Source organism: Macrotis lagotis, chromosome X, assembly GCF_037893015.1.
Source record: "Macrotis lagotis isolate mMagLag1 chromosome X, bilby.v1.9.chrom.fasta, whole genome shotgun sequence".
In the NCBI taxonomy this organism is placed as follows: domain Eukaryota; kingdom Metazoa; phylum Chordata; class Mammalia; order Peramelemorphia; family Peramelidae; genus Macrotis; species Macrotis lagotis.
The window spans coordinates 40,061,284-40,074,165 of record NC_133666.1 but is presented as its reverse complement, the minus strand read 5'-3'; the positions used below and the strand labels follow the sequence as shown (position 1 = coordinate 40,074,165).

General features: G+C 40.6%; 1 long non-coding RNA gene across 26 annotated transcripts in view; it reads right to left on the bottom strand.

The window, feature by feature from the left end:
• The window catches only part of LOC141503543 (uncharacterized), a 266,282-nt gene that overhangs the window by 5,737 nt on the left and 247,663 nt on the right, over window positions 1–12,882 (bottom strand). For 24 of the 26 annotated variants that reach the window (XR_012472877.1, XR_012472883.1, XR_012472882.1 and 21 more), the window contains 2 exons: window positions 6,707–6,776; window positions 3,130–4,933 (listed from right to left, as the gene is read on the bottom strand). The exons of 1 other annotated variant lie outside the window; for it this stretch is intronic. This is a non-coding gene — a long non-coding RNA (uncharacterized LOC141503543). Of the gene's footprint in view, window positions 1–3,129; window positions 4,934–6,706; window positions 6,777–12,882 lie in introns of those variants that run through there. One more of the 26 variants, XR_012472879.1, reaches the window with a different exon arrangement.

Sequence of the window (12,882 nt, the reverse complement as noted above, 5' to 3'; positions counted from 1 at the left end):
CTGACAGTAAATGTTTGGGGAAAGGCTGTGCCAGTGTGCATGTGAGATCAAGGAAGACAGAAATAAGAAAGGCAAAGTGTGAGAGGGATCCATTTTCTATCATGAGGAAGAAAAACTAACATCATTCATTTCAATAATTAATAATTGAGCAGCATGATGATGGTCTCAAATCAGTTTTTATCAGCTATGAAAAGCTTGGATACTGAGAAAACCAAATTGAAGGGGCTCAGTTACTTTTCTTCTAACCAAGGGGGTGATTGATGACCCCAAGGACCAGAGCTTGGTTTTTGCTGGTTCCAGACCCTTTGGAAGAGAACTCAAAATGCTTTGCGGGAAGGCATCTCAAGGGTCGTCATGGCTTCCTCCAAGCTCTCCATCCTTGCAAGTGGTTTCTGCAAGGTGTGTGGTATATGCAGGTGTGCAAGCTGTTACAAAGGATGGTGCAGTAGTTCTGTGTGGACAGGATGTTCCAGATGTATGACATCCAGGCCTTCCTATGTGACACTATCAACTGGGTCTGGAACTGGATGAGGAAGATGCTGGGACACCAAAAGTATGAGCCAGTCCTAGGTCTGCTCAAGAGAGCCCAAGGGTCTCATTTTGGCTTTAACTCCATCTACAAGGCTTCTTACAAGGCCTCTTTCTAATTTTCATTCTTCAAAATGACTACATATGCATATGAATAAAAACTCTGTTATAAAACATCACCAAAGTTTCATTTTAACAAGATGGTATCTTGCCTGCCCTAGTGCATTTCTCTCAAGAATATCCAGAAAGTCAAGGCTGGGTCTAGATTGAATTTCCTGGTTTCCCAAGTTCTCAGTTATCATGATTTGTTTAATTAGATTAGGTCAAAAAAAGAGGATTCCTGTTACCCTTTGTTCCCATAATTCCCAGCATAAATTAGTATAAGAAAGCTGTGGGTGGGCCTAGAGTATGTCAGTTACCCTGGTGCTCCCTTGTTGCCAGGAAGAGAAAGACGGTGGGGTGAGAGAGGAGTGATAAATGAGTTAGGGACTTGTCAGTCATGGCTAAAGAAAGTTTGGTAGCAGAATTAAGAGAGGCAGCTTGGCATACTGATCCTAAGCTTCCAGGAGCCTTGACTTTGAGTTTTAACTGTGTTAAGACAATGAGATCATGGCCAGGCAACTCTGGCTCCCTCTTTGAACTTCATTTTTCCTCATTTAAGACAACTTCCAGAAGCAGTGATTTTGTTGGTGGGTGGGGACCTTCCATCAAGAAGATTGTAACCCCCTTTATGACTTAGAAAATCTAGGAGAGTGAGTGTGGATGAAAAATTCACCCTATGGAGCCAACTCCCAACATAGTTGGGGCTCAGATAAGACATTCCTATCACTGGGTTTGTCCTGGAAGCCTGTCTGAGCTTGTGCTTCACTGTCCAGACCTTAAAAATGTGATCTGGTTAGAATGCATCTCTGCACAGATCAAACAGTGATGTTTCACTCCTTACCTCTGCCTCCCCCATCTCCGAAACTTACAGGAAACCTTGAAAAAGTCATTCAATTTTCTTTTGAGTCTTACTTGATCTCATGTGTAAAACTGGCAGAATAACTTTACCTTCATTGTCTAAGGGAACCTCCTTAGGGGGTTCAAATTAGGATCAAATGAGATAATTTATGTGATGTGTTTCACAAATCTTAAAGGGTCACAGAAATATGAGCTGTGAGCTGCTATTATGATCTATATGTAAGGAAATCCAATTTGGATAGATTACTCTCAAGTATGTCCCTACCACCACTCCCAACTTCTGCCCTAGCTTCTTAGTCAGGAGGAGTTCCCCCTTCTGTCTTAAATTTGGCACCCCCAAGATCTCATAGAATAACTATAAATTCTCTCATATGGTTGAAGTCATAGGTTTCCAACATGAGGATCTCTGAATTGCTTATCCAGGCCTATTTCATCTGCAATCAATGCCCAACAGAAAACAGCGGTAGTGAATAAATTCTATGCCTACATCAGATCATCTCTGCCTGATCTTAACGACACAGGATCCCAGCTAGGCTGTCTAATCTTCCAGCATAACAGAGCAAGAAACTTGGAATCAGGAAGACCCAGGGATAAAACTTATCTCAGACACTAATTGACTCTCTGACCCTGAGCAAATCATTTAGCCCCCTCTCATCTGTAGAGTGAAGGTAATAATAGCATCTAACCCCCAGAATGGGAGATTATAAAATAAAATGTGTAAAATGCTTTTTGCAAACCTTAAAATGCTAGTTATTATCATCATTATTGTTGCTGTTATACTGTTAGATATAGCATTAATGCTAATGATTTATAACTATCTCATCAGGGGAATAGAGAGTCTCTGGAGACAACAGGTATGCTATCATTAGATTTCAGGCAAGGGCTCATTTAGCCACTTATCACACATGTTAGAGTGTGAATTCTTTTTAGGTGTGGTTTTTTCAGGCTGGATGGATGCCAAGGGCCCTTCCCTCTGACATTCTGTGATTCCGGTGCAGGCTTGCCCAGAGGAGGAAGAATAGTAAAATGTTCAAGTCCAAAAGTTGGGATTCCACTCTCTCTAATCATAAGATCCAAACGTCAGAGAATCACAACATCTCTTTGGTGTACTAGGACTTGACATTAAACCAGTATTAGTGTCATTTATGGCAGCCTCCCCATCTCTTAAAGAAGGCTGGGTGCTAATTGTTGCAGTAATCATGTCATTATAATATTTTTGAGTTATTTGAAAATATGTAACTAGAGTGATCCTTTCTATTGTGATACAAATAAAAAGTACTGGACAAAATAAAGCCTGGGGAAGATTTAGCAATATTGTAAACTGGGAACTCTATGAAAAAAAAACTCTATTTTCCAAAGTTTTCATTGACAAACAATTTGAGACTTCCCAATTCCAATTTCATGCAGTCATAGGTTTTACCATTCTTCTCAGCTGGTCTTCATTCACTGATATACAGAATTACCTCTCAAACATTTTCCAATATAGATGCCCATCTCCCTTCAGGCTTTTCCCATTGTCACTTGCAGTTTTAATAATCCAAATATACTAATCAGGCTATCAGTCAAAGCAGCAGCTTTTGGAAATTATTCTCAAGGAAAGTCTGTGCTTTGGAACTCTAGAGCATTGTTTGATCACCAGGGAATAGGATTCGTTTTCCCTCCATAAAAAGTGAGTGTGAAGTATAGGGGAAAGACCATTGGCCTAGTAAAGGGACCAGAGCAAGTTCATTTGTACCCATTTTTATTAGTACCATGGAGCATATATATTGGACATACAAGCTGGCAATTGCTGCCAATAAACATCAATCAACAAAGATCATGTTGTTTATTATATTCTAGGAATGAGGCTAGGTGCAAGAGATTAAAAAAAAAAAAACTGCAACAGTTCCCTCCAGGAGTTTATACTCTAATAACAGAGACAATAAGCCTCTGTGTGTGTGTGTGTCTGTACATGCAGAGACTGTGATGTCTATGTGACAAAGAATAAGGATATCTATCTGTAAGGGATGAATGTCTGTGGGGATTTGCCTGCTCGCCCACACGGGTGTGTCTTTACAGTTGTCTGAAACACATGTGTACCAAGACATGGGTGCATATGAGTACCATTATACACACAAACACACATGTAAATATATGAGGTAGAATGCATAGTGAATAGAAAACCAGGAAGACCTGAGTTCAGATCCACCTCTGATCTACATTAACTGTGTGACGTGGACAAGTACGCAACTTAATGTCTCAAAGCTGTAGGCCTGAGGCTTCAAACATGGTCCATGGCCCTCATGAGTCCCATTAGTGTAGCAACAACCAGATTCAAATGTCCTTTGGCAATATTTAACAAAACAAATAAAAATATAATAAAACATAAATGATGTCACTGTGTGGTTTTTTTGAAGTCAATCTATGGCCTTCAGGGATCTTTCTATAGGGGCTAGTGGCTGCCCATTTCTATTTGTGTAACCTCATAGGGTTAGAGAAAAGGGGCTGACTTCAGACTTAGGAGAGGTTCTTTATTTGAAGATAACTGCATACACATATGAAAACATAGATACAACCTAAAATATACACACAGAATATAGCTATGTCTTGGTTGTCCAAAATAACAACACTTAACTTGTCCACATGTCCCTGCACATGTATGAACCATGAAATGTATTCCTGGAGATATGCCAATCTATCAACAAACATTCACTAAGTACTTGAAATATACCAGGCACAAGACCTACAAACACAAAAATAAAATTATCTCAGGCCTCGTCAATCTTTTTTTCCCTCCAGGGAAACAGCATGTGCACATACATGTAAATAGAAAATCAGCATACAGTCATTTTGGAAGGGTGGTTTGGTAGCAAGGGAGATTAGGGAAGGCTTCAGAAAGAAGTTGGGGAGTTAAACTTTAAAATGAACTTGGGATTTTAAGTGGTAAAGTTTAGAAGAGTCAATATTCTCAGCAGGGGGCTATAAGGCTGGAAGATAGAACACCATGTGTGTGAATAGTTCAGCTGGAACACAGAATATATGAAGGATCATAGTGTTCAGGGAGCCTGAAAGGCAGGGTTGGAGCCAGTTTAGGAAGAGTGTTAAATATCAGAGGGTTTTGTATCTGATTCTAGAGGCAATTGGGAGCCAGTGAAGCTTATTGAGCAAGTGGGGGGATGACAAGATTGGGCCTGTACTTCAGGAATACTTTGGTGGCTATAGGAAAGATGGATTGGAGAGGATGGATTGGGAGGATAAGTCCATGAGCATAATCATGTGACTTGCCCAAAGTCACTGAACTAGGAAATGTAAATCGAGTCTTCATGAGAGAAGCATGATAGAGTGGATAGAGGTCTGGCCTTCCATTCAAAAAGCCTTGAGTTCCAGTAAGTCTTGGCTAAGTCACTTGTCCTCCTTGGGTCTCAGTTCTTTCTCTGTGAAAGGGGACTTCTAGTTCGAAGAGGATCTGAAGATAGATAAAAAGAGAAGATTTCTTTATAGAAGTGGAAAGTTTTATGGTAATGATTTAAGGCCAGATAACTACCAACAGAAATAACAGAAGGGTTACCTTTAAGGAGTTTTGCAAAGTCTGCATTGTGTTCCCTTGTTGTTATGGCCAAGGTTCAAATCTTGACTTTGCACCTTACAACTAATGGGATTCTACTGGGCTATGTGACCTCTCACGATTCCACTGTCAAATTCTTTGTGGCCAAGAACGACAGGCCTCTCACTCCTCCTTCTACCCAAAAAACCCCTGCCCCTGCCTGTCTCCCTGAGGAAGGAAAGCTGCCTGTATCAAAACCTTTGCATATGACAGCAGTGGGTGGGGGAAAAATAGGCCCTAGTGGATACTTAGCATTCAGATTGGTGAAATCATCTATCAGAAGCTCACTGTCTTTCTTAAACTCACAGATTACAAATTCCCATACAACTAGAGACCTCCAAATACAAGGTAGGAGAGGTATGTTCAAGCTGTGGAAAGCCCCACCAGTGTTTGGCTAGCTTTTATCCCATCATTCCCCTTCACATCCTCTCCAATTCAGCCAAATTTCAAAGGGACCGTCGGAGATAGAAGTATGTATGCACATATGTGTACATCAAACATATCTGTTTATATATTATACACATTTAATATTTCCTAAATTCTCATGACCTAGTCTTTCACACTATCTCATATAGGTATGCGCATGTGTCCTCTATGAGCTTCAAGTACAATATGCATGTGTATGGAGATAAATATACTGGCACAGATTATATAGATACATGGATATTTATGATTAATTTGGTTGTATTCAATTAAAAAAGCAAGTATTGTATTAACCTATGCAAAACTCCATGAAAGCAAATAATTAAAAATAAAAAACACTATTCAACTAGTGACCTGTCCCAATATCATTTCTATCTGAATTCTACTGCAGCTAGCAAGAAACAAGATGCTTCCAGTCATATCCATGGTCTTTTCAAACTGTTTCCTCTATGTAAAGATTTATTTGATCCCTCACAACCACCCCATTGATATAATCATTTGTGAGTAGACAAATTGTAGGGAAATCACGGATGTAAGAGCTCTAATTACCCCCTTGTGATGAAATATCACTTTTCAGCACATGATATGATAGGCTTAATGATGATGAAGAGCATTTCAGTTAGAAGGCTTGTTGTGAATTTGCCCTATTAGTAAAATCCTTACACAGGGTGGCAAGGTCAGGTGATCTAGACAATGGTGGGTCATGTCTGAGAAGAAAAAGGACTTTGGCCTCCAAGGAAGAAAAGTACCTTTTGGGCTCTAAAGGCTTCTTCAGACATTTCCTTAAGGTCTAAATAAGGTTGTGCCAGATGAGTGATCAGAAGCAAAAGAATCATATTGTCATTTTCAAAGGAATTCTTAAGAGGAACACTGAGAACACAGCAAGTAGAAAATAAGGAATTGTTAGAGCAATTTGTATTGTATGAGCAGCTCCTCCTTTACTACCTGGGCTCTCATGGGGCCCCAAAGCTTTGACCCCTTTGCCTTTTTTCTTCCATATCCTCCTAAAAAAGGGTGCTGAGAATTCTTAAAAATAACCAACCTAAATATAACTCAAAAACATCAAAACTAGTTAGTATTTAGATTGTTTGCAAAGTGTTTTCCATACAATAGCTTTATCTTCTTGGAGCTTCACAAGAACCCTGGAAGGAGGCACTATTGTGACCTCCATTTGCAGAACAAACTGAGACTGAAAAAGTTTCAGTGGCTTACCTGGAATCACAAAGTTTATATCTGAAGCAGTATTCAAATCTGGGTCTGTCTAGGTCTGGCAGGACTGTGACTAGAAAGGGAGACAGAAATAGCTAGAATGGTGGATAGTTTCATGAGCACAGTGTGTCCCCCCATACTGTTCATTCCTAGGTGCATTTTCCTTCCATTTGCTGATGAAGATAATGAAATTCAAGAGGTGTCAGGGTCGAGAGAGAGAGAGAGAGAGAGAGAGAGAGGGGGGGGGGGGGGGAGGGAGGGAGGGAGGGAGGGGGGAGAGAGGGAGAGAGAGGGAGAGAGAGAGAGAGAGAGTTTCCCTTTGCTTCCACTCAACTATTATTGCTACTCAGACATCGTTCTGACCAGGGCTAGAATTTTATGGGCTTTTCTACATCTCAGGGACCAGAACAGAGAAGTTGGGTGACTGGCAGAGCTTCCTGACTTTAGGTATCCTTGGATTTTTTCTTATAAGTTACTTCTCTCTTGAGGCTTCAGCATCCACCTCTGTTGAATGGGAGCAGAAATACACATGCTGAAGAAAGTGAGTTTCAAAGAAGATGAATGAGATGCCCAGGATCTCACAGATAGACACTCTTAGGCCAGGATGCTGATTGACTTCAAGATCAGGGCACCTTCTACCTGTTATGCAGCATCACCTAATTCTACCATCCTATTCTCTTTGGGCAGAAATGGTGAGGCCATTATTCCTTTACTCCCTCTAATAAGGATACAACAAACATCTTTGATGCATTCTTTGATGTTTTCCTGAACTCATGGGGTTCCAGGAAGCATGGACCCTGTCATCACCTCAATTTATTGCTAATAACAGATCCTCGCATTAATGGACTGCTTTGGAATTCACAAAATACAGTAGAAATATACATTACTCCTATTTAACAGATAAAGAAACTGACTCTCAGAGAGGTGACATGATCTGTCTTAAATCAAACAAAAAAGAAATGTTGGAAGCTGATTCAAATCCAGGTCTCTCTGATGCCAAGTCCAGTAACCTTTTCAAGTCAGTTATCTTTGATGTTTTTATGGGGGGGGTTCGTTTTTTTGTGTGTGTTTTCGGTTTTGAAACGCAAATGGGGTGAAGTGGCTTGCCCAAGGCCACACAGGTAATTATTAAGTGACTGAGACTGGATTTGCGCCCAGGAAGTCCTGACTCCAAGGCCCTTCACTGACTTGCTTATTTGTGTAGTTTTGTGGTTACAGATCTGTGCTGCATTAAATGTCTACCTGTCAGTGACCCTCTGTCTGTCCATGTTTGATCTCAAGTGGGAGTTTTAATACTTTATGTGTGAGATTGAGTGTGCATGTTCTCCTGTGGCTTATTTTATGACTGTGGGGTTGTGTGTGTTGATTTGTAATTGTATGTGTTTTTCTATCTGTGTGCTGCAGTGGCCATTTTCATTCCTGCCCTCTTTGGGGATTTATTGTGGTACTTCTCTTGTATGTTTGTGTGTTTGTGATTTTTAATAGCTTGTGTGTGTGTGTCTGTGTGTGTGTGGTTTTGTGTCTCCCTGTTTGTGGTTCTGTGTGTGTGGGTCTGCCTGTCAGTGGTCCGCTTTGTCAATCTCCCCAACTTTTGTCATGAGTGCTGGGGATGTTTTGTGTGTCTTTATTTGTGTTTTAATCTCTACTGTGTGTGTGTGGGGGGTATGGGTGTATGTTTCCCAATATGTAATTGTGTATGTGCATATAGACCCATCCATTAGTGGCCATTTTTGTTTTTCTGTAGCTGTGGTGTGAAAGTGAATGCTTTTGGGGTTTTGTGTAAATGTGTCTTTGTGTGACTTGCAGGGGTGTGTGTGTATGAGTGTGTGTATGTGCGTATGTGACTGTGGGTACTTGCTCAACTGTGGTTGCATTTATAATTGCAGGTGTGTGTTTGATGATCTGTGAGTGTATGGATGTGTATTTGTGTGTCCACCTGGGGCAATTTGTATTCCTACCCTGCTATAAGATTGAATTTATTAGTTTTGTGGTGTGTTTGTTTGTGAGTGCTTTTCATTGTCTTACTTGTTTGTGTGGTTTTCTGTCTGCACGTCAGTGCTAGCTGTCAGTGGTCCTCTGTGTGTCTGCTCATCTTTCAGGTTATGTACCTGTGTGTGTGTGTGTACATGTTTTTTTATACATTTATCTGTAACTGTTTATAAGTGTAGGTTTGTGTTTCCCAGTCTGTGATTGTATATATGTCTATGCCCATCAATCAGTAACTGTTTTTGTTCTTAAATAGCTATGGCATGAAAGTGAATGTGTTTGTGTTCTTATGTGATTGTGTGTGCTTCCCTTCACTGACTTGCTTATTTGTGTAGTTTTGTGGCTACACATCTGTACTGCTCGGAATGTCTACCTGTCAGTGACCCTCTGTCTGTCCATTCTTGATCTCGAGTGGGAGTTTTAATAGTTTATGTATGAGATTGTGTGTGCATGTTTTCCTGTGGCTTATTTTGTGAGTGTGGGGGGTGCGTGTGTTGATTATTAATTGTATGTGTTTTTCTATCTGTGTGCTGCAGTTGCCATTTTCATTCCTGCCCTGTTTGGGGATTTATTGTGATACTTCTGTTGTATGATTGTGTGTATGTAATTTCCAATAGCTTTTGTGTGTATGTGTCTGTGTGTGTGTGGTTTTGTGTCTCCCTGTTTGTGGCTCTGTGAGTGGGTCTTCCTGTCAGTGGTCCTCTTTGTCTCTCTCCAAAACTTTGGTCATGAGTGCTGTGGATGTTTTCTGTACCTTTATTTGTGTTCTCATCTCTACTGTTTGTGTGTGTGTGTGTGTGTGTGTGTGTGGTATAGGTATGTGTTTGCAAATCTGTAATTGTGTATGTGCATATAGACCCATCCATTAGTGGTCATTTTTGTTTTTCTGTAGCTTTGGTGTGAAAGTGAATGTTTTTGGGGTTTTGTGTAAATGTGTCTTTGTGTGACTTGCAGTGGTGTGTGTGTATGAGTTTGTGTATGTGCATATGTGACTGTGGGTACATGCTCACCTGTGGTTGTGTTTATTATTGTAGGTATGTGTTTGATGATCTCTGAGTGTATGGATGTGTATTTGTGTGTCCACCTGGGGCCATTTGTATTCCTGCCCTGCTATAAGATTGAATTTATTAGTTTTGTGGTGTGTTTGTGTGTGAGTGCTTTTCATTGTCTTGCTTGTGTTGTTTTGAGTCTGCACATCAGTGCTACCTGTCAGTGGTCCTCTGTGTGTCTGCTCATCTTTCAGGGTAAGTACCTGTGTATGTGTGCATGTATTTTGTACATTTATGCGTACCTGTTTGTGAGTGCAGGTTTGTGTTTGCCAGGCTGTGATTGTGTATATGTCTATGCCCATCCATCAGTAGCTGTTTTTGTTCTTAAATAGCTATAGTATGAAAGTGAATGTGTTTGTGTTTTTACGAGATTGTGTGTGCTTCTCTTCACTGACTTGCTTATTTGTGTAGTTTTGTGGCTACACATCTGTGCTGCTCTGAATGTCTACCTGCCAGTGACCCTCTGTCTGTCCATCCTTGATCTCGAGTGGGAGTTTTAATATTTTATGTATGAGATTGTGTGGGCATGTTTTCCTGTGGCTTATTTTGTGAGTGTGGGGGGTGAGTGTGTTGATTATTAATTGTATGTGTTTTTCTATCTGTGTGCTGCAGTTGCCATTTTCATTCCTGCCCTGTTTGGGGATTTATTGTGATACTTCTGTTGTATGTTTGTGTGTATGGGATTTCCAATAGCTTTTGTGTGTGTGTGTGTGTGTGTGTCTGTGTGTGTGTGGTTTTGTGTCTCCCTGTTTGTGGCTCTGTGAGTGGGTCTTCTAGTCAGTGGTCCTCTTTGTCTATCTCCAAAACTTTGGTCATGAGTGCTGTGAATGTTTTGTGTGTCTTTATTTGTGTTCTCATCTCTACTGTGTATTTGTGTGTGTGGGATGGGTTTGTGTTTGCCAATCTGTAATTGTGTATGTGCATATAGACCTATCCATTAGTGGCCATTTTCATTTTTCTGTAGCTATGGTGTGAAAGTGAATGCGTTTGTGTTGTTTTGTAAATGTGTCTTTGTGTGACATGCAGTGGCGTCTGTGTATGAGTGTGTGTATGTGCATATGTGACTGTGGGTACATGCTCACCTGTGGTTGGGTTCATTATTGTAGGTGTGTGTTTGATGATCTGTGAGTGTATGGATGTGTATTTGTGTGCCTACATGGGCCCATTTTTATTCCTGCCCTGCTATAAGACTGAATTTATTAGTTTTGTGATGTGTTTGTATGAGAGCTTTTCATTGTCTTGCCTGTTTGTGTCATTTTGTGTTTGCACAACGGTGCTAGTAGGTGTCAGTGGTCCTCTGCGTGTCTACTATTCTTTCAGGGTATGTAACTATGTGTGTGTGTGTGTGTGTATGTTTTTATCGCCATTTCTGTATACCTGTTTGGGAGTGTAGGTTTGTGTTTGCCAATTTGTGATTGTGTATATGTCTATGCTTATCCTCAGTAGCTGTTTTTGTTCTAAAATAGCTATGGTATGAAAGTGAATGTGTTTGTGTTTTTATGTGATTGTGTGTGCTTGTCCTTCACGGACTTGCTTATTTGAGTAGTTTTATAGCTACACATCTGTGCTGCTCTGAATGTCTACCTGTCGGTGACCCTCTGTCTGTCCATCCTTGATCTCGACTGAGAGTTTTAATAGTTTATGTGTGAGATTGTGTGTGCATGTTTTCCTGTGGCTTATTTTGTGAGTGTGGGGGGTGCGTGTGTTGATTATTAATTGTATGTGTTTTTCTATCTGTGTGCTGCAGTTGCCATTTTCATTCCTGCCCTCTTTGGGGATTTATTGTGGTACTTCTGTTGTATGTTTTTTGTGTATGGGATTTCCATTAGCTTTTGCGTGTGTGTGTCTGTGTGTGTGTGTGGGGGGGTTTGTGTCTCCTTGTTGGTGGCTCTGTGTGTGTGGGTCTGCCTGTCAGGGGTCCTCTTTGTCTATCTCCCCAATTTTGTTCATGAGTGCTGTGAATATTTTGTGTGTCTTTATTTGTGTTCTCATCTCTACTGTGTGTTTGTGTGTGTGTGTGTGTGTGTGTGGTATGGGTTTGTGTTTGCCAATCTGTAATTGTGTATGTGCATATAGACCCATCCATTAGTGGCCATTTTCGTTTTTGTTTAGCTATGGTGTGAAAGTGAATGCGTTTGTGTTGTTTTGTAAATGTGTATTTGTGTGACATGCAGTGGCATCTGTGTATGAGTGTGTGTATTTGCATATGTGACTGTGGGTACATGCTCACCTGTGGTTGGGTTCATTATTGTAGGTGTGTGTTTGATGATCTGTGAGTGTAAGGATGTGTATTTGTGTGTCTACATGGGCCCATTTTTATTCCTGCCCTTGCTATAAGACTGAATTTATTAGTTTTGTGATGTGTTTGTGTGTGAGTGCTTTTCATTGTCTTGCTTGTTTGTGTCGTTTTGTGTCTGCACAATGGTGCTAGTAGGTGTCAGTGGTCCTCTGCGTGTCTACTCGTCTTTCAGGGTATGTACCTATGTATGTGTGTGTGTGTGTGTATGTTTTTATTGCCATTTCTGTATACCTGTTTGGGAGTGTGGGTATGTGTTTGCCAATTTGTCATTGTGTATATGTCTATGCTCATCCATCAGTAGCTGTTTTTGTTCTTAAATAACTATGGTATGAAAGTGAATGTGTTTGTATTTTTATGTGATTGTGTGTGCTTGTCCTTCACTGACTTGCTTATTTGAGTAATTTTGTAGCTACACATCTGTGCTTCTTTGAATGTCTACCTGTCAGTTAACCCTCTGTCTGTCCATCTTTGATCTCGACTGGGAGTTTTAATAGTTTATGTGTGAGATTGTTTGTGCATGTTCTCCTGTGCCTTATTTTGTAAGTGTGGGGTGTGTGTGTGTGTTGATTTGTAATTGTATGTGTTTTTCTATCTGTGTGCTGCTGTGGCCATTTTGATTCCTGCCCTGTTTGTGGATTTATCGTGGTACTTCTGTTGTATGTTTCTGTGTATGTGATTTTCCATAGTTTGTTTGTGTGTGTTTGTGTGTCTGTGTGTGTGTGGTTTTGTGCCTCCCTGTTTGTGGCTTTTTGTGTGTGGGTCTGCCAGGCAGTGGTCCTCTTTGCCTATCCCCCAAACTTTGGTCATGAGTGCTGTGAATGTTTTGTGTGTCTTTATTTGTGTTC